Consider the following 23,297-nt stretch of genomic DNA (forward strand, 5'->3'; position numbering starts at 1 on the left):
TGAGCTGTGTCATCTCCTGTCTGCACATAGCCTGACACATCTGGTTTGCGCATATCTCTAAACCACTCTCTACGAGACGTCATGTGACTGAGAGGCACCTGAATCCACATACCAAACATCATCTTGGGTGGAATTCTCTGCAGTCATTGTATTCATTACATGCTGCATAACAAACATGCGCTCGTTTTTGCTATTGAGGCGGTCCGGGGCGGGCAACAAGAGAGGCGACCTCGAAACACCCCTCAAGGCTCCCGTGCTGCTCAATTGGGGCTGGGGCAACCACAAGCACAACACAACAACAAACCCACAGCCAAACCCAAACAAGATAGGGGCACCACCTAGTTATGGTATGCGAACTAGGACGCAAGAGAGATTTTGGCACAACCAAGAAGATGCACCACACAACACACACAAACAACCTCACACCAAGACACACACCAACTGGACCAGAGAGAGCTAGAGCAAAGGGAAGAGAGAGAGAAAAGGATCTTGCGTAATACCTTATTTGTGACTTGCAAATGGAGATGGTTCGTTATGATGCTATTGTAGAACTTGTATAAAACTCACTCAATGCTTAGTGATTGCTAAACATTGCCAAAACACACACACATTGTCTTAGGGTGTGGGAGACCTCTCACCACAATACCCTCTTACAATGGACACAAAACTGGCAATGAAAAACACACTAAAACACTTTCTAAAATCAAGATCAACTGATAAAAACTCAAAATACACAAGTCACCTTGAATTCACCAAACCGTATTGCACAAATGGAAGGACGAAGATTTGAACGTCGAATCACGTCTTTGATGCACCAAACCTCAATTTATTGATGATGAAGGAGCATGTACAATAGTGGTTTTGAGATTTGTGGAACTCACGCTCTCTCACTTGCAATGTGTAGCTTGAAAGCTTCTCTCACACCAAGAGTGAAGCTCACAAGTGGTTGCTACACCTAAGTCTCTCCTCACGCATAGAGTGTTGGGGTGTTGTGTGAGATGTTGGAGGTTGTTTTACAAGAAGGAGAGGGGCCTATTTATAGGTTGGAGACCCCTCATAAAGATTATTGGAAATCCTAATTTACAAGCTAACAAATCAGGATTATGAATTTTTTGAATATCAAAACATTGCGGGCCTTCTTTGTCTGCTTGAGTCATGGGTGTGGGCTCAAAAGAGAGCATTATTGATGGTAAATAAGGTGAAAGTCAGTAAGGAGAGAGAAAGAGAGAGAGAGAGAGTGTGTTACTATACACATGTCTTGAGGTGAGGTGTCTTTTATGGTTAGGTCAATGCTATTTTGTGTTAGCATGTTAGTCGTTAGTAATCACTAGAAAGTTAATGCTACATTTACAATGGGTAGAGTGAGTTGATTTGATGAAGGAAGAGGGGTGAATTAAAAGAGAATCATTGAGATAGTGAAGCTTTGAAGAAGCTTGAACTCACTTGTGTAGGTTCTCAAAATGACTATCGATCTTCTTCTTCGTCTTCTCTTCTTTATGCCACCGCCGCCAAGGTTGATCATCGTGATGAAAATGGTAATTCCGTTGATGAGATCTTTTGATTGGCAGAGGTTAAGCATGGTACACATGCTGAATTTATGTATATATATAAGGGGTAAGATGGAATTGTACTTTGGAGATAATAGAGAGAGGCATAGAGATGGTGTATGTACATGGAGAGCTCATATGAGAGCTATGGGAGTAAGTGGGGAGGTTAATGGTGAAGAAGGTGAGAGAAACCATTGAAGGTGCAGGTTTGAGTGAGGGATTGAGAGAAATGTGTGTGTGTGTGTGTGTAGAAGTGTGGAAAGAGGTGAGAGAAGACTATGGGCTACTTGTGAGAAAAGTGGGCAGACTGGGGTCCACTAAAAAAATCATAGCTCACAGCTGGTAGCTCCAAAAATCATGAAAAAATTTGGGGTGATTATTCAGAGCGTGGGCTACATTTTCTCTTTTGACCACCGCTCCAAATTCAGAGTGGAGATAGGTGCCAAAATTCTCACCAAAAAGCCTGTTTTTTAGGCCTGCAAAAGTCTTTTAGTGGTCCCCTCCTTTGTTGAATTTGTACAATGCATCCAAGAGTGAGCCCCTCCTTTGTCATATTATAATACAAAGCATTCAAGTTGCCCTTGACCCATGCATGGAGGAGGATTATTGGTGAAATAAGGAATATATACATGGTGGGACTAGTGTATGGACTATTCATGGACTTTAGCTCAATGAGCACATGGTGTTAGAATAATGAGTAAAAATAATAATAAAAATATGGAGGAGTTATGGATATGGAAAGATATTGGAATCATATGATATGGTCCCTCCTTGAATTATTCTGGGTGAAAGAGGAAAAGGTATGCAAGTAAATAATATAATAAAAGTAACCAATGAGTAGAAATCAATTTTTTGTTTTCACGAGGGTGAGGGTGAAAATGTGGGAGTGATTTGTATAAAGGAAAAATATGAGGTTAGAGTATGTTCATATTGGCAAAAAATATAATTATGGTGTAAGAGGATGAAAGAAGGTGTACATAGGTTTAATAAAACACACACCTAAGTAGAAATATTTAAATAAAATACCAAAATAATTATAAAAAATCTCTATATTTAGGCCATATATACAATGAAATATTTACACACAAAGAGGCCATAATATACTTTTATTTTTTATTTTTTTTATTTTTTTTGGCTCACCTAGCCCAGTGACTAGCTAGCTGAGGGTTTTTTAAGAAGATATGGAAAAAGTCCCCTAATTTACACACGCCTATTTACAGTGAAATGGTAGGGATAGCCATAGTGTTTGGGTGAATTTGGTAGGGTGGAGTAACTTAGTATGGCAATTATGGAGAGCCGAAAAACGGCTATCACTATCATATGCATCTCTGCTAGTAGATGCATAGTTGCCCTGTTCTCTCTTTCCACTTGCTTTTCCCTTTGGACAGTCACGTGACATGTGACCTCTTTCACCACAAGTCCAACATTCTCTGCTATCTGAAGTATGTTGCTGCCTGCTTGATCCTGCACCACGACCTCTTTGACTCCCCCTGCCTTGAGACTGGTTTCCCCTGCCACCTGTATTGTTTTGATTTGATTGACCTTCCAGAATTTGGCCCCTGCAACCCCTTGTTGGGATTAAAGCCCAAGTGGCCTCTTATGCGGATATGGCCGGCCGCCCGCCTAACTCACTTACCTCTAACTCTTTGTATATACTAACATATTCTTTGTGAATACTAAGGAATTGGGAGATAACCCTTCTAACAGATCTCTGCGTACTGTGTACTGTGTAAGCTCACTGTGTGTGTGTGTGTGAGAGAGAGAGAGAGTCGACCCACGCTCCGCTCCGCGACTTCAATTGGTATCAGAGCCTTGGTTCAGTGCGGATTTGCGCAATCGCGCGCGCGCGCACTTTTCCGGCAGATTCTGGATCCGGAGTTCGAAAATTCACACTCGGCGTTCCGGGAGCGTTTCCAGCAGGCGACCTGGAGTTTTACCCCCCTTTCGAAGCCGTTTATGCCCTCAGAATTTCGTTCTGAGCACTACAGCAGAAGATAGATTTCAGCCGCAAAGAAATCCGTCTTGTGTAGATTGGCAAGCAGGAGGTGGTCGACATCAATATCGACATCGACATACATCACTTATTCGTCTTCAGAGCATCATCTATAGACCAGGTACACATATATATCATCAGATATATATATTGCAGTCTGCATTGCTACTTCTTGTGCTTGCCAGGTTCCAGGGGAGGTGTGGCCATACGACGGCTTGACACCACTGGCATGTATTGCAGATTGATGTATTGTGATTGTGGGTCTGCTAGTTGTGAGTCACGCTAGCAGACAGACCGCCGCAGTGGTCATAGGACAGTGATTGGTCTATTATAGGATGTATGCTAGTTCTGGGCAGTTTGCTGAGCCATCTGAGAGGGTCGTGTGTGAGGTTTTTTGAAGCCAAGCACTGGGGGCTGGGTTACCCAGTGTGAGGTGGATTAGGTTGCTGGAGTTCCCCTCTACACGCATCTTCTTCGACGACTTTTATCCCTTAGGATGTATGACTTTGTGTAGACACTGGATTGCATCTTATGCGTCAGGCCGTTGAGGCATTGTTCAGAGTTCAGTCTTGAGACAGATACAGGTTCTGTCATCGCCCAGAGAGGAGACAGTGTATGCTTACAGGACAGCATATTACAGGGATTTTTTAGATTTGTCATTGGTCAGCTATTTATGATTGTTTCTTGAGCTATCTTTTGGTTCCCAGAGCTCAGTTTACAGGGGAGACTCTGTCAAAAATTTTCAAAATACTGACAGTTCCTGAGGAGAGGTGTTCAGCTTGTTGATTACAGCTTGTTTACTGTGTACAGAGACCAGTTTACAGGGGAAACTCTGCCGGATTTTTCTCAGGAGTAAACAGTTTGGCAGATATGGCATCTTCTCAAAGTGAGACTCTTTACAACATAAAGAAGCTGGATGGCACAAACTTTCCATTCTGGAAGAAGCAGATTTGGCAGGTTTTGGTGCAGAAAAAACAAGTGAAGCCACTGAAGCTCAAAGGGGAGAGACCAGAATTTATGGCTCAAGATGAGTGGGAAGAGCTTGACGAGTTAGCTTGTTCCACAATCATGCTGACACTGGCAGAAAATGTTTACTTCAACGTAGCAGAAGAGACTACAGCGTATGGCGTATGGCAAAAGCTATGTGATATGTACGAGAAACAAAGTGCTGCTTCTCAGATTTACTGGCTCAAGAAATTGGTGGATTTGAAGATGAAGGAAGGGACAGCCATGTCAAATCATCTGAATGAATTTCACTCAATTTTCAGCCAGTTAACAGCACAGGAGATAGTCTTTCCAGATTCAGTGAAGGCTATGTTTCTCTTAATCACTTTGCCAGACAGTTGGGATACTTTTCGTACAGCGTTAAGTAATTCTGTCGCGCCAGAAGGTCTTACAAGTGCCAATGTAGAAGGCAGCTTGCTCACAGAGGAAGTGAACAGGAAGAACATTGACAAAGGCAAAGGCAATAGTGCTTTGGTCGTTCGAGGGAGACAACAGTTTAAAGAGAAGAAGGGTAAGAAGGCACAAAACCGAAGTAAGTCTCGTGATTCGAAGTCAAAGGATGACATAGAATGCTACCATTGTGGCAAGAAGGGTCACATGAAGCGAGACTGTACGAAGTGGAAACAAGAAAAAGGCAAAACAAAGAGTTCTGAGCAAGATGAAAAGAAGAGTTCAGTGAAGATTGAAGAGGTGAATGTCACAGGATCTGGTTCAGACAGTGTTTCTGGTATAGCAGCTGGTGACATCTTCCTTACAAGCAATCTTGATTCTGTTTTCTTGACTGCAGAGGATGGACATGCTATGAGTGATTGGATTATCGACTCAGGGGCATCTTTACATGTTTCTCCGCACAAAGAGTGGTTTACATCATATGTGGCTACTAAAGATTATGTCAGACTTGGCAATGAGCAGGTTTGTGACATACTTGGAGTGGGAGATGTGCAGTTGAAGTTTCAGAATGGCTCTTCTTTATGGCTCAAGAGTGTCAGACATGTTCCAGCAATCCGAAAGAGCTTGATTAGTACAGGGAAGTTGGATGATGCGGGTTATGTGACAGTTTTTGGGAACAACGCTTGGAAGATCTCCAAAGGTTCGATGACTCTAGCACATGGCAGCAAGTCAGGAACTCTGTACACTTTACATGTTTCAGAGGTTAAAAACCATGTAATTAATGTGATTGAGCAGCCAAGTGTGTCACTGTGGCATCGTAGGTTGGGACATATGTCAAAAAGAGGAATGGAAATACTTTCTCATTATGATTATTTGCCTGGCTTTTCATTTCAAGATTTCGAGTTTTGTGAGCATTGTGTTTATGGTAAGCAAACACAGGAACCGCACAGATCAAAGAGGAATCGTAGGGACGAACGGTTAGCTCTTGTACACAGTGACCTATGCGGACTAATGCCTAGTTTGTCACTAGGGGGAGCAGCGTACTTTTGTACATTCATAGATGACTATTCTCGCAAAGTATGGGTTTACTTCTTGAAGCACAAGGATGAGGTGCTCAAGGTCTTTAAGACATTCTTGCAGCTGGTGGAGAATCAGAGTGGTCAGAAGCTGAAGTGCTTGAGAACTGACAATGGTGGAGAGTACGTTTCCAAAGCTTTTCAAGACTTTTGTGAAGCAAAAGGGATTAAGCGGGAACTTACTGCACCATATAATCCTTCACAGAATGGGGTTGCAGAACGTATGAATAGGACCATACAAGAGAAGGTCAGAAGCATGTCGTCAAATGCTGAGTTGCCTGATGGATTTTGGGCGGAAGCAGTGGCTACAGCAGTCCATTTGATCAACAGGTCTCCTAGTAGGGTTCTGGATAAGAGTGCAGTGGCCGAGATGCTATGGACAGGCAAGGCACCTTCGTATAAGCATCTCAGAGTCTTTGGTTGTGAAGCTTATAGCCATATTCCTAAAGAGTTCAGAAATAAGTTAGAACCAAAGAGCAAGAAGTGTATATTTCTTGGCTACGGAGAATCGGGCGAGATGGGTTACCGGCTTTGGGATCCTGAGTCCAGAAAGCTTATTCGTAGCAATGATGTGCATTTCAATGAAGCCAAGTTTCACGCTAAGCCAGAGAAGACAGAGGAGATCAGAAGAGTTGTCTTCAGGGAAGATGGACCTAGTGCTAGCACATCAAGACAGCATGGTCAGGCTCAGGAACAGCCTATAGTGGCTAGAGAGGCAGAATCAGTTGTGGTGAGACGTTCTGAGCGTGTCTCCAAACCACCTGATCGTTATGTGCCATCTCTAAATTATGTCATGCTCACAGATTGCGGAGAACCATCTTGTTACAAGGAAGCATTACAAGTGGTTGACTCGAAAAAATGGCAGTTGGCCATGCAGTCAGAGATGACAGCTCTGCATAAAAACCAGACATGGAAGTTGGTTAAATTACCACAGGGCAAAAAGGCTCTACCTTGTAAATGGGTTTACAGGTATAAGATCACCGCTCATGATAGTCAGCCGAAGTACAAAGCAAGGCTTGTTGCCAAGGGCTTTAAGCAAGAACAAGGCATTGACTTTGATGAAGTCTTCTCTCCAGTGGTCAAGATGACTACATTGAGATGCTTTCTTGCATTGGTTGCTATATTGGATTTGGTGTTGCACCAAATGGATGTCAAGACAGCGTTCTTGCATGGTGATTTAGATGTGGAAATTTACATGCAGCAGCCAGAAGGGTTTGTTGAGAAAGGCATGGAACATTTGGTATGCCAGTTGTTAAAGAGTCTTTATGGCTTAAAACAATCACCGAGGGCATGGTACCATAAGTTCCATCAGTTTATGCTTTCTCAAGGCTACAAACGTAGTGAGTTCGATCACTATCTATATACAAAGAAGGCTAAGGATGGCAGTTGGCTGATCCTTATTTTGTATGTGGATGACATGTTGATTGCTGGCAAACACTTGGAAGAAATTTCAGCTTTGAAGTCAAAGATGGCAAAATCGTTTGACATGAAAGACATGGGTGAGGCAAGTCATATACTTGGTATGCGCATTGAGAGAGACAGATCAAAGAAGTTGATTTGGTTATCTCAAACCGAGTATATTGACAAGGTTTTGCCACGTTTCAATATGGAGAAGGGAAAGGCATTGAGTGTTCCATTGCCACCATATGTGAAACTTAGCAAACAAGATTGTCCTGTGTCTGAGGAAGAAAAGGCTGAAATGGATAAGATTCCATATGCGTCTGCAGTGGGTAGTTTGATGTATGCAATGATTGCTACACGTCCGGATATTGCATTTGCAGTGGGAGTGGTTAGCAGATATATGTCAAATCCCGGCAAGAAACATTGGGAGGCAGTGAAAGGTATCATGAGATACTTAAAACATACAAAGAGTATGCGCATATGCTATGGTAGTCAGGATTTGAGTGTCAGAGGATACACTGACTCAGATTATGCAGGAGACTTGGATAAGAGGAGATCTACATCAGGCTATGTCTTTACATTGGCTGGAGGTGCCATATCATGGCGATCTCGATTACAAGATTGTGTTACGCAGTCTACTACAGAAGCTGAGTATGTTGCAGCAAATGAGGCATGCAAAGAAGCTATTTGGCTTGGTAGATTGGTTGCAGACTTGGGAATCAATGCAGATATGCCAGAGTTATATTGTGATAGTCAAAGTGCTATACAATTGGCAAAGAATCCAGTGTTCCATTCGAAGACTAAGCATATTGATGTGAAGTATCACTTCATTAGGGAAGTACTTGAAGACAAGCAGATACAACTGCTGAAGATCCACACCAAGGACAATCCTGCTGATCTACTCACAAAGGGACTTCCAGGAGAGGGCTTTGTGCATTGTCGTGAGTTATTGGGCATTGGATAGATGGCAGCCATGTAAATCTTTGTACATTTATGTTCATAGATTTACAGTTACTTAAAGTGCCACATTGGACTTTAAGTGGGAGGTTGTTGGGATTAAAGCCCAAGTGGCCTCTTATGCGGATATGGCCGGCCGCCCGCCTAACTCACTTACCTCTAACTCTTTGTATATACTAACATATTCTTTGTGAATACTAAGGAATTGGGAGATAACCCTTCTAACAGATCTCTGCGTACTGTGTACTGTGTAAGCTCACTGTGTGTGTGTGTGTGAGAGAGAGAGAGAGTCGACCCACGCTCCGCTCCGCGACTTCACCCCTTGGGCCTCGGCCACGACCTCTACCTCTACCTCTGTTGGAGTTAGAATAGAAGGCCTGTTCAGAATTATTTCTGCCATGAGAAGAAGATGTGTCAAGGTTCTTCTCCTCAAGAATAAGCATAGAAATCAAATCTTGGAACACGGGGATGTCGTCTCTTGTATTCATGGAAGACCTAAAATGTACATACTCATCTCCTAAACCATCCAAGCATGCACGGACAATGTCATCGTCTTCCACTGAGACTTTAATAGATCCAAGAGCCTCAATGATACTCTTGATCTTCAAGGCATAATCATTGATTGAGAGGTTGTTCCTCTTAACCTGATTTAGCTCCGACTTTAGTTGAAGATTCCTGGCCTTGGTGTTCACCTCGAACACTCTGCCTAAGTTTCTCCATGCAATGGCGGGGGTTTCAGCATCCTGTAGATAGCCCATCATGCCATCTGTGATGCTCATAGAAAGCCAATACATCACTTTGCTCTGGCCTTGTTGCCAGTCCCTCAAAGCTTTCCTTTGTTCTACTGTAGCATTTGCCTCGGGAATCTCTGGTTCCTTTTCATTGTCTCCTTCTACATAGTCCCAATAACCTTTTCCTTTTAGGAAATTTGTTATTCTGAAATTCCATGCAGGGTAGTTATTTTTCTCAAGCTTCTCAGTAACAATCTGACTGAAACCGTCAGACATCTTGAAGCACTAAGACAAAATAGCTGCAATTTACAAAAACCTGCAAATTTGCTGAACCTGCTATTGTGGTACCTGTAATGCTTTCTACACTCAACGAGTGTCCACAATCAAGCGTACATACAACCACTGTACTTGTACAGTAAATCTCTGTATACTGCACTTTGGAGACCTGTTCAAAAACTTGTGAGAAAAACCCCTAAAATTTTTTGGTCGTGGATTGCGAACGAAGGGATTGTGATGCTCTTGCTCTCTTAGCCTCTCTTGCCTGCACCAGGCTCTGATACCATGTAAAGAATGAGGATGCAAGAGAGTTACACAAGACAAGCACAAAGCACATAGAGATGGAAAGCTTCTTCTTCTTCTTCACAGAAAAGAGAGTACAAAATGACTAAGTGCTAAAGCTGAAAAGTAGCACATATGTACATGCGGTCACTAAGTGTGAACTTGCTAGAAGCGTACTAGGCTGGCACTATAAGTGTAGTCCATCTGTAGAATCACTGGCAGAGATCCTCCGTGTCGGTCACCTAACGCGCCAGTGAGTAAATGCCGTAAGCGGCCAAGACCCGTAGTGGATGCCAGCTCAAGGTGTAGAGCTCGACATCTCAACACTAGGGACCATGTGTTGTGCTGTTTGTTCAAGAGGTGGGGCCGGCATCAAGGGAGGCACTCGAGGTGTGTCTGTCCATGCTAAGGTTGGTCTATTGGCCATCGCACGCTTAAATACTATGCAATCCTTAGCTTGATGACCATACCTCCCACATGCATTGCAATTCCCATTGAATTTTACTCTAAAAGTAGGGCATTCACTGGTACTATGTGGTCCATAGCATACTGAGCACCATTGTTGCTCCCTTCTTGGATACATATGATTGTTTTGTGGAGCACGATTGTCTCTAAGACTCTCTTGAATAGCCTTGGTGAGATCTGCTAAAGTCATCTCAGATATCTTTGGCTCCTTAGCAATAGGCTTTAGGGTCATTGGCTGATGGCCTGATGCTTGCGAGCTAATAGATTTAGTCTCAACAGACACTCTTTCTCCTTGAATCATTAAATTATTCTCCAATTGGATCGCATTGGTGGTGACTGTTTCCCAAGTGGTGATACCTCTAATGACTAATCCATTGTAGATATCCTCATGTCGTAATCCCCTAATGAATCTATCAAGCAATTGGTTATTGTTGAAGCGCTCATTTGGATTACAACGAGAATTCAAATGCTTCAAGCAACTTATAAAGTCTCTCACCGACTCTCCTTCCTCTCGTTGGGCTTTCTAGAGCTGAGAGGCTACACCCCAAAGCACTCTCTCTCGTTGTATTCTTTTAAGAACAATCTCCTAAGAGTAGGGTAAATCGTTTTTTCTTCCACCCTTAGGGTTCTATACCAATCCCCAGCCTTTCCACTTAAGGTTAGGCTTAAAGCATTGCTCTTATGTAGGTCATTGTGTTCTCCTAGAGAATCACATATTTGTTCAAACACTTCGATATGCTTTCTCACATCCCCATCTCCACTAAATTTTTATGTGAGCTTGGCTATTTGTACTGCCTTACTTCTAGGCTCTCTATCACGTGTGTTACGCATATTCTCAGCAATAGATCGACCAATAGCTTGATCAAATGTTGCCAAGTCACCTAAGTGAGCAGGCACCGTGGGTGAAGGTGCTCCAGAGACTACATGTGGAGTAGGTATTGGCATTGGGCTTCGCGCATTGGAAGCCCTTGGGTTCCACGTTGGGTACGATGTTGTGCCATGTGGTGGTCCATAGTTCATATGAGTGGCCCTAGGCATAGCAGACGTCGGATGTGACATGCTAATGCTAGCCAGTATAGTCACATGGAAATTAGAACTTGTGTATTGTCGTTGTGGAACGTAGGTAGTTGAAACAATGGGAGGGGTAGGGACTACATGAGTACGTGGACCCATAGGTGCATATGATTGGTTCGCACTTGTAGGTACTATTGTTGCAGGCATTGAGCTACCATGTAGCGGTGCTTTACTAACAAACGAAGTCCATGGCGTGTTTCTTGGCATGCCCATCATTGGGGTAGGCATGGTAGCCGTGGTGTCATCAAGGGAAAGATGAGCTAGACTTGGAAAAGTAAAGCTATCACTTGTGGGCTCAGATTGCATTGAGACCCCTGGCAAAACAACATATGGGGGATCGATGGGACTCACTGGGGGAGTCTCCATTTGTGATAGAGTGGGTTGTTTCTCTTTGCCCGTGTCTAAAAATCGCATAGGACCCGTCGAAGGTATGTTTATTCCCCGATTTTGCCTCTCGGACTGGATAACCCTATGCATGACATTGCAGATCATGCGTTGTTGTTCCTCTAGACTAGTGGCACTAGATGTAGATTGTACAACTTCTAACCAACCCACATGGTATGTGTATCCCATGTATAGGTCGGTCAAAGTCTCCGTGTGTAGGTCATATTCCCAATTTTCATTGAGAAATACCCCGTCCAAACTTGGTCTACTAGAGGGTTGTCGTGAGGTGGATGCAATGTTGCTTCCCGTGTTTTGACTTTTAGTCACCGCTACCTTGGAGGCAACTCTAGAAGGTGGTAGCTCGGTAAGGCCCTCATTAAATGAGGTAGGTAGAATGTCCAAGTGGACACTCTGAGGGAGTGTGGGGTCTATAGGAGATGTGAATGGTGATTCTACTTCCCCACCCCCTTCGTTTACTTCACTAGCCGTAGGTTCAGAGCGCGTAGCTCTACTAAAAGTTTCCATCAAACGGCTAAAAACACTAGTTCCAAGTTGCTGGGCCCAGCTAGGTACGGTTTCATTTGTTCCCCCGGGGCTTTGTGTAAGATGCTCTTCCATAATATCGTAGTCAGAGGAAGAGTCGCTAGCCGCTATATTTGGGTCTTGGGTTGCACTACCTTGGGTCCCCGCCGAGGGCGTAGACCCTAGCGTGGAAGGATAGTGAGTACCCCCGTAAATCGAAGCACTAGCTAGTTGTTTGGACTCTAGCACACGACCAGAGCATAGATACATGTGCTTTGGGTGCCCTACAAGTGTCGGCAAGTACCCTCAAAGGTTACTGGCTTTGTTTTGTGGGTGTTTTGCACCCTGTTTCCTACTTGATTTTTTCTTGTTTTTGATGTTTTTTGAATGTTTTTTAATGTTTGATTTTTTTAATTAAAGTGTGTGATAGCTCGAAACGAGCGTATCACTTAGAGGGTCGCTGTGTGCTTTACAACACAATTTTCGGGCATCTGACGTTCCGTTGGTCCTTAAAAAATCGATTTTTAGCTACGTGTGAAGCTAAAATTCGTTTTTTTTAAAGGAGACTGAGACCTAAGCCTGAGCGTGAGCTTGGGCTTGGGTCTGGGAGATATTCCCGATCCCGGTCCTACCTTTAAATTTTTTTTAAAAGTTTTTTTTTTAAAAAAAAGGATAAGGTCGCCGCGGCCTGCGCGAGAGCACACACACACTCTATCTACCTACTTCTAACTCATACACCTACTCTTACACACTAACACACTCTATTAACTCTCACTAATCTACTTCCTACTTACTGTACACAGAAAACTAACTGCCATAATACACAGAGAATAAACACAGAACCTTTGAAATCTCCATTAACAAAGAAAACTAACTACCTTAATACACAGAGAAGAAACACAGAACCTTTGAAAACTCCATTAACAAAAAAAACACCCAATATAACACCAAATCCCTCTTCTCAACACACACACGCACACTCTTTCCCTACCTTTCCTATAATTGAAATTGCACCACGGAGAAGCACAGAGTGCTACTCGAGCTTAATGCACGGCATTCCCCGGCAACGGCACCAAAAATGTGCGCGTATGTCGCACGTGTCAATGCAAGGAACTTGCCGATACACCGTGTGAGAGCCACAAATGGCTCCAAGCACACAACAAGCCTAAACTAGTAAGCTCAAAGAAGGCGATGATGTGTCACTTACCGCTCTACGCTTGCTTCGTGGAGGATCCCTCGCCACGAAGAAGACGGAGCCGCCGCTTTGCCGCGCTCAACCGCTTTGCCGTCGTCGCAATGCTCGATCGCACTCTCTCTCTCTCTCTCTCTCTCTCTCTCTCTCTCTCTCTCTCTCTCTCTCTCTCTCTCTCTCTCGCTCGCTCGCATACACACACACACAAGGAGATAAAGAAGAAGAAGAGGGAGATGGAGATGGAGCAAGAGCACTCTTCTATTGCACAAATGAGAGAATGAGTGAATTTTAGGTTTAGTTGACTTTTATATGAGCTCGCGCCATTCACAGTTGGGCGCCCATGCTTAGCCAACTAATCCCTTGAATGTTCCAGTTAGAGTGCGCCTCTCATCGGCGATCACTCTTACTCTTTTCTATTGGACCGACAAGCCTGGTACCTAACTCTACCAAATAAATAATACAATGTCAGCAGTAGGTTAGAACGTCCATCGTAGGTGATAGGGTGTCCGTGAGCCGTGAGGGTTAACAGTAAACAAGAGCAACCATCGTAGGAGCAGAGTTGTTTCTTTACATGCCAATGTCCTAAACCCTTCAATCATGAAAAAAAAGCCCTCTCATTGCTCGACAAAGTCATTCAAAAACTCGTGGCCCATACTACTGGGTCTGTGCTCTCATTAACGAGAATCTCCGTAGATCCGCCCCCCCCCCCCCCCCCCCCCCCCAAAAAAAAAAAACGCGCAATATTTCGTCTCTCTCTTTCCCGCCTGGTGCGCCATCGCTCTGCATCTAAGGACCCTCTTTGCCCTGCAGCTCCAATGGAAACCGCCCTCCACGATGCGCCCAATTGTTGGAGAAACCAGGCACTTGCGCCGATTTGCAGCTGTGACAGGCCAACGGAGCACACCATTCCTTCCATAATGCCTTGCGCATGAGACAAAGAGACACACCCGTTACACTCAACACGCGCACACACACACACAGACCCGGATACTGTCTGGATTTCGCAATCTCATGCACAAGCAAATATCCCACTCTCTTTCTCTCTCTACGCTGCTCTCAACACTTGTCACCTCCATGCTCGATTAGTGCCACCCGGCCACCGTCACGTCATCTTTTCCTTGCCTTTTCTCTCGCCTCACTCGACAGTCGAGGAATCTTGCTTGATTCTTTTTAATGAGACCTGCTAGCAAAATTGGGCACGTCTACTAGGATGGTTATTTGGGGGGAGGATTTCATCACTAACTATATTTTTTTTTTCTTCTCACATGCATATGTAAGCATTTTTGTTGCATTGTGATGTGCCATCTTACTTGAGTGAGATTCCTAAGCACCCATTTATTGATTAGTGCGGTCAAGGTGTGATGACTAATTTTTCTACGCCGAACTATCAAGAACTTTGATATAAATTGAATGATCCTCGGATTTTTTTTCCCTAACTTGAGTGGTTTTACCGGTATTATGTAAAGAACAATTACGCTAATTTCAAGAAGCAGAGATGTCAAAAAATGCTAACATGTCAAGCCACCAAAGACCTAGATGGTGCCCTAACTCTAGCCAACTTGCACATCCCAACCAAGGGGCCTAACCCTAGCACAAGCAAAAGAAGACAAAGTTCTCATCAATTTATTGATCCTCGTTGAGCCCATGGGTTAGGGTTAAAATTCTAACCCACAGCAGCTTATGGAACCCTTTTTTTATGGTGCCTAAAATCTCTCTCTCTCTCTCTCTCTCTCTCTCTCTCACACACACACACACACACACACACACACACACACACACACACACACACACACTTAGTGAAGAACTTGCATAAAACATGTTGGCATAGCAGTGTTCGAACACCAGCAAATTACCAAAGTTAATGACATGGTGTTATTGTACAGACAATTCCTGAGAGGGCGCTAGCTTTTGGGGACTAAATACTTTTAAAGCTTGATGCTTTTCATGTGCGTACTTTTGATAGCCAAGGGTCTTTAAATATGTGCTAAGGTTCACCCCTGACATCCTACCATGTGTGTAGAGGCGTTCTACCAAAGTTGTACCATGTTGAAGCGATATAAAGAAATACTAAAAGAGGGGTCACAATTTGAGGATAGTGCTCTCTTGGGGTGCAACTCAGCTACTCCGTGTCTCATGTGCAATATGTCTCTTCCAATTCGGTAGTTTTGAAGCGTCTAACGTCTTTTCAGTATGGTCCTTTATGTTGGCACATGGTGCCCTCCCATCACAACACCCCAAGCAAAGATCAACTGTAACACACGTGAGAAACTTCAAATAATTGAGAGAGAGAGAGAGAGAGAGAGAGAGAGAGAGAGAGAAGGAGAGAATCGACATGGCACAATGTAGTTCCATTCCCAAATGCATTGGCCCCAAAGACTGGTGCCCCTTCTCGGTATTTCTTTATTATTGTGCTTCACAAGGTCCAATTTCCAAGGGTCGTGCTCTTCTCAATGCTCCCAAGCTAATTTGAGGAGAAAAGAAGTCTTGAGCACAATTATAAAGGCCCTTATGAAAATCTTCTGACTCCAAAAGCAAGTGCCCCATAGGTCTATCCGTATTGGCTGCCACAAGTCAGCATGGCTTCCCTAATTTCCACTGCAAATCATTGGGTAGTCCATAGAAACCACCACATCATCATCTTTACACAATTCACGCCTTGTGCTTTATTTTAAAGGATTTTAGGCCCCTCGATTGAGTTCTTCAAGTTGGAAGGGTTAGGCTTTTAAGCCATTGTGTGACCACACCGATTTACGGGGGCAACCCCCAAGCATAGTAGCCATGAACTTTCACTCAAAAAGTTTCGTGTGGAACGAGTTTCAAAATTTCTGAACAGTTTCGCTAGACTATGAAATGCCACTATAGAATTTTTTCCACCAACCATGAATAACAAACCATAAACATAGTGCATACACATAGTGCATACTACCCATTGGCACACAAACCCACTCTGAATGACAAAAGGGAGAGTTAAAACGTACTTTGAAGTTCAAAACTTAAACGAGAGTAATATACATATCATAACTCATGCTTTGGGAAGAAGTGAAAAGAAGTAGGGTAAAGGGGTCAGTAGTAGCGAGACCATCACCAAAAGGAACTGGTATGCTAATGAGAATTACCCTGGGTTTGCTCAGATGAGGCTACAGAACCTTCATACATTGATGAACCAATAAAGAAGCATCACACAATGGATGAAGATATGCTCATGCTCATAGCAAATCAAATCTACAAACCTAGAGGATATTCTCCTAAGAAAATATAGCCAAGGGGGGCACAACAAGCTGCTCAACTGAAAGGTCCTTGCTATGAATGTGAAGGTAATAATTGGGTACAAGTTCGTCCACACAAGGGTAAGCGAACAATGTTTTTTGAAGTGCTAGGACCCTTAGAGGCTCTACTACAAACCTATGAGGCAAGACTAAAGACCAACCACACTTTGGAGCAATGATGTTTGAAATATCTGCATCCTGAATTTGAAACAAAGCGATTAAAAATGTGCAAACAGCTCATAGAGATCATTCAATCTCTAATGATGTCAAAAAAATACAAACATCCCCAGTCAAGAGAGGTGATGACACATCCAAAGGAGAGGGACTATGATGGGTTAGTTGATGTGGAAGAATAGTCCCTAATCACCAATGATTAGTATTAAGCTATGGACTTTGGAAAGTGAAGTCTTAGATTAATCACGGTGTTAGGGTTAGGGTTAGATATATGGAGATTAGGATTAGGTTTGCTAAGAAAGAGAGAGAGAGAGAGAGAGAGAGAGACAGAGAGAGAGAGAGAGAGAGTATAGACACAGTGATAATAGCTCAAAGTGCAAATAATTCATTAGAAAACTCTCTCTCAAATAGGTTTGGTGCTTTACAATCATTGGCTAGAGAGGTTGCACCCTCTTGATATTGGACCATCTCATCATCTAATTTTTCCTAGGTGGCTAGAGGTCATTCCCATATGATGCTACAAGTTGGGCTTACCCTAACAATCGCCCCTTGAAGCGAAACTTGGGGTTTACAAAGACTTCATGTGTTTGTTATGTCCCGATGTACACGTAGGATAGCATGATTCATCTACCCAATACATCATGGCGGTTCTCACTAAATTTAGCACATCACAGTTCTCAAACAGATACATCGTTGTCGTGCAGCTTCGCTCCCATGCTAAGAAATATACCAGAAAAATGGACGACGAGCTTATTTGAAGCTTACTTGATTAATGATCAGTGTTCAGAGCTTGGTAACATGCTATCTTTACGGTTAATGTATGCCAGATGCGGCTTTAAAGGGCCAACAGATGTCTTAATGATGCTAAAAAAGAGTATGCTTGAAGTGAGCACATATGGGAGATTATGATATGGAACTGTAGTGCTTGAAGTGCCCTACCGGCCTGTCTTTACGGCTCGTCGATTGGAGCTACGGTGCAAAAGTTATGGCAGTTTGAAGTTTAAGTCGATAGCAGATCCATACCGGATTGGGCATTGCAGCTGAAGGATCGAAGATGAAGTGAATACATGGGCCTCAAGTGCTCACTTTGTGGAGCGCGTCGGTTTTTTCAGATCAGCAATCGGAGTTCTAGTTGTCAAGTTGTTACCAGTTTAAGTTTTCCCGGGGACGAGTTCCCTGCAAGGTCGGTTGCCTTGGTCAATGTACCATCTATGAATTTTACAGGCTCAACAGGGTTTGTATGTGTTCTATGCAGCTTGAGAAGTCTACAAAAATTTACGGCTCGTCAGACAGAGTCCGGATTGATGATATAATACGGCTTGAGGCCGATGTCAATTGCTGTCACTGCTGAGCTGGATAATTTTTGGCATCACCCGAGAAGCTGATACAAGCAAACTGAGTGTGAAGAGAATGCCTTCCGGCGCATGCAATCACCTATACCTGCATCTTAAAGGCATGTGACATTATACGAGATGCGCTAATATGGACAGTAGAATTCACGATGATATTGTTAGTCAAGGGCTGCTTTGGCTGGTATGTCACACTGAACAATGATTTGTCCGATGCGTATACCAATTGTGGCGCCTTTACGAAAGCATGAAGTGTATGCCTAATGTGGTGCCGTTACAAAAGCACGAAAAGCTCTTGATGATCTCTTTGTCCAAAAGGTCATCTCTTGATACGGGCAACAGAACCCATGATGAGATTGGTCAATAGGGGCTGCCAGAGAAAGATGAGGCCGGTGCTAGGCATTTCCTTGGTTGACATGTAAACTATGAAGCAAAGGCCTCCCATAAGCCTTAAGCCGGTCGCCCAAGGGGATGGCCCAAAAGGTGGCCGCCCAATATAAACTAAGGCTGCCCACCAATTTTATTTTTTTTTATAAAAGCTTATGAGTGTGGGTGGACAAAGGAAAAAAGAAATGGGGATATGGCGGCAGACAACGAGCTGGCGCAAGCAGGGGAAGAAGAGGTCGCGCCAGCCGCTATGGTGTGTGAACGGCGACGAGCATGAAGACATTTTCGCTCAGCTGGCCTTGGCATTTCATTTCGGACCCAGTCCTGCCGGATTTGGTGCAGTAGGAGATCGAGCATGCCACATCATCACTCCCGCTTCCCACAGCCCTAGCAATGACGGTGCCCTGGTCGCTGGGGGTGGGGGGGGGGGGGGGGAGCTATTTTTAACGAAGTGAGCGTGAAAAGGATGGAAACGAAAGGAGCATGCAAGGGTTACGAAGAAGGAAAGCATAATAAGAGGAGGGCTCTCTCTCTCAAGCCACAGGGAGGAGGAACGAGTGTTAAGCGAGGGTTATCAAGGCAAAGAGGGGAAGAAGAAGCAAGGATGGGTCTCTCTCACTCTCGGGCTTGAGAACCAAAGCGGGTCTCTCTCTCTCTCTCAAAAGAGGAGTAAAGGAAGTGAAGGCTCTGTCTCGCTCTCGTGCTTGAGAAGCAAGGCAAAGCAAGGCGATAACATGCTGGAGAACCAAAGCAAAGGGCTCTCTCTCCCATTTGGAGAACCAAAGCAAAGGCTCTATCACTCTCTTCCTCGGTTAACAAAGGAAGAAAAGGTTATTGGAGGCAACAAAGAGAAGGAAGGGCATAGCGACTCTCTCTCTCTCCCTCTCCCTCTCTCTCTCTCTCTCTCTCTCTCTCTCTCTCTCTCTCTCTCTCTCTCTCTCTCTATATGCATGAGCAAAGGATAGGAGGATATACTAAAGAAAAGAAAGGCGGGAAGAGCTCGGAGGCATGAAGAAGAAGAAGAAAAGGGTTTCTCTCGCTCTCTCTCTCTCTCGTCCTCAGTTAGCAAAATAAGGGGGGCAATCTCTCTCCTCTCTCTTGTGCTTGAGCAAGAACGGGAGGAACGGTAAGGCAGAAAGAAGAGTAGAGGGCGGAACTACATCCACAACCCAAGAAGGAGTTGGGGTAGAAGTCATAGAAGCTGAAACCGGAGTCGGAGTCTAAGCAGAAGTCGAAGCCGGAAGGCTAACAAGGGAGCTCTTGGCTTGGTGAGGCAATGAGAGGTAAGCCATGGGAGCAAGTTGATTAGAGAAGAAATTCAAGGCTTGTGAGCAGCAATTAAGGCAAGCAAAGCACACAAAGAAGGACAGTTGAAAATAATTGAAGCATGATGATTGACATGGTGAACTTAAATTAAAGTTGCAGAATCCAAGGGGGCAGTTGAAGCAGGTAAAGTGACATTCAAAAGTTTCCATCACCATCATCAGTCTGAAGATTAATTAATTGTTTTATTAAGCCCCTGTGTCGTTAACGGCCCGATTAATCTTTGTAAAGGGAGCTTAAACTCCTATTTACCATTGATACAAGTGTTGGTGTGGCTAACAGCCCGCCTTGGCTACCGATTACATTGTATTCAAAGATTGAATTGATTAATTGAATACTACGGTGATTGCCAAAGCCATATGCATATGTTTTTCTTGTTCTCTCTCACACCTCTCACAGCCAGAGGCCCGGCGCCTTCGCGGCCCACGTTTCGAACACATGTCCCCCGACATCGTGGCGATTCTCAATGGATTCAGTGACCATGATTCAATGTCCCATGATACATCATAGTAGTTCTCTGCCGGACTCATCGCTATGGTTCACGAGGGAGACTTAGGTTCATTAATGACCTAGGTAATACAAATTTGTTCATTCATTCATTTTTTTGTGTAGTCATTGATCCGTTTTGTCGAGGATGAGGCCTTCATGGCTAATGTTACAAAACATACACACATTGTAAATGCATTGCTCATCATATGTGTGCTCATGATTATGGGCGGTCTTACCACAGAATATGTTTCTGGGAAGTGTCTAAAAACCCATGTACATGTGTGCAAGGTGCCTTTATGCATGTATGTTGCATACATATAGTAGTTATGCATTAATATAAATGCGCAGGGGGTCCACCTCAAAATATGTAGGTGTAGCATGTGAGTTCATCCATAGGGGTTTTTTATATATCAAACAGTTACATATTTACACTTGTGTGTCATATAAAGAGGTGTTACTCTTCTTCTTTATTTTCCCTTTAGCGTTTTCTTCTCTTTAAAGTGCCCTCTCTCTTTCTCTCTCTCTCTCTCTCTCTCTCTCTCTCTCTCTCTCTCTCTCAATGTTATATCCATCCTTCCTAACTAATACTATTGCACATCTATGTGCTTTGTCATTGCCTGTTGTTACGTGCTATAGACTAGCGCATCGTTTTTGTTGTTGTTTAAGAAATCTTTGAATTAGGAATACCTTTTCTTTTTAAAGCCAATAGGAATACTTTTAACTTTTTTTGCAAAACTCACATTTTTTTTGTTATTTCACATTGCTTGACACGTTTCTCAAAGTTTCTTAGTTGAAGAAACAAGTTTCTCCTCCAAAGCATATATTTAAAGGCCCTAAGCCAAAAATCAACTACCCAAAAAGCTAGTACTTCCAAAAGCTTCGTTATTAAAATCAAGCGTCCAAATCTGCCACTATTTATAAGAGCCACATCATCTCTACCACACAATTTTACCACATCATGTCTTTGACCAATAGGATTTGATGCCAAATCACCACTTTTTGTGTCTTAGGCATAACGTGTAAATGTCTTTTGGTATGTATATTATTTTCACTTTATTCATTATCTTCTTCTCAAGTTTTGCAAATACCTACAATCAAGGAAGATTGCTTTGATTTTCCTTGATTGCTTTGATTTTCAAGGATGGTAGAGAGGTTTTGTCACGTGTGCATTGCACTCAAGCCACGTGGACAAGCTTTTGCTATAGTTCTGGCCACTCTTAGTTTAGCTCAGGATCTAGCATGGCACTTTGTGAGCCTCTAGCAGAACATGCATGTTTACGTAGGTCATAGTTGCATACCTTCTTGTGCAAAACATAGTCAGTTCAGCATAAAGGCATAGCAAAAGTCTCTTAAGTCACTTATTAATAAGTGAATTTTTAGCATTATTTGGTAAAATCGCAGAGTGTAAAGGAATAGTTCTCGACCCAGCATTAATGTGCTGTATAAGTGAGATGTATGGAGAGGCCTTTAGTCTCTTTGATCTCTCAGATTATTCGAGTTAAGGTCTCAGTGCCACATGAGATTATTTGAGCCAACTGCTTTCCCGCTTGTGGTCGAGGCACATAATCAATATCCTTCATGCACAATTTATGGGATCTCCCTCGAGACAGATATGCTTGGCTATCCCTTGAGTCATCCCGACAGTTAGCGATATAAGGGATATAGGATGCTGGTATGTGTAGATGACATCATGCTTTCAATCAAATGATTTCAACATGGATAGACTGCCTCCATTCCAATACTCCTTGGACGCACCCTCCCTATCTCTCACATGGATAGGGATCACTAGACTCATAAGTTAGGATGATCTGATTCAACTAAATACCAGGAGTACATGGATACAACCGACATCGGAGTTCGGCACGAAGATGACTTTCTATAGAGAGCATATTTTCTAACAAACAGAGAATGAATATGTGATTAGACCGTCCTATATGGACAATCATTTATCCCATGGCATACAATGTGCTATTGGTCAGATGCACACATCATCGCATCAGTTAGAGATTGAGACTACAGATTCAAGATAGTACTAGTAGAGGCCAGGATTGTTATGTCATATAGAGCCAGAGACAGCGTTACATCACATTTGTTGTTTTCCCGTATACAATGAGATACAAGGCCTCTTTCATTGTGTATTCAGAGAGGGCTTTGAACCGTTGGTCAAAGTCATGAGATATCAGTATCAAAGATATCTTGGGCTGTTTTGACTAGAGCTACGCAAACATAGGGAGAACATGGATAGACTGCCTCCATTCCAATACTCCTTGGACGCACCCTCCCTATCTCTCACATGGATAGGGATCACTAGACTCATAAGTTAGAATGATCTGATTCAACTAAATACCAGGAGACCAGGAGCACATGGATACAACCGACATCGGAGTTCGGCACGAAGATGACTTTCTATAGAGAGCATATTTTCTAACAAACAGAGAATGAATATGTGATTAGACCGTCCTATATGGACAATCATTTATCCCATGGCATACAATGTGCTATTGGTCAGATGCACACATCATCGCATCAGTTAGAGATTGAGACTACAGATTCAAGATAGTACTAGTAGAGGCCAGGATTGTTATGTCATATAGAGCCAGAGACAGCGTTACATCACATTTGTTGTTTTCCTGTATACAATGAGATACAAGGCCTCTTTCATTGTGTATTCAGAGAGGGCTTTGAACCGTTGGTCAAAGTCATGAGATATCAGTATCAAAGATATCTTGGGCTGTTTTGACTAGAGCTACGCAAACATAGGGAGAGTCTCTTGAGGAGATAAGCCAGAGGGATATCATTGTCTTCTTTACAGCATATACTTGACAATCAGAGGAGAAATCTTCACAATAGACTTCAGACCCTATCTATACAAGAGGTATATTAGTTGCAAAGTCACTGAGCTCTTGAGAGCTAGATGCCCACATCTATGAGGGTGACCACAACATCAATGGAGGCTCCATTAGAGGATTAGGACTATCCTAGAATGACATGGGAGACGTTGGAAAGGGGGAAAT

Source organism: Adiantum capillus-veneris, chromosome 1 (assembly GCF_014529385.1).
Source record: "Adiantum capillus-veneris isolate H3 chromosome 1, ASM1452938v2, whole genome shotgun sequence".
Taxonomy (NCBI): domain Eukaryota; kingdom Viridiplantae; phylum Streptophyta; class Polypodiopsida; order Polypodiales; family Pteridaceae; genus Adiantum; species Adiantum capillus-veneris.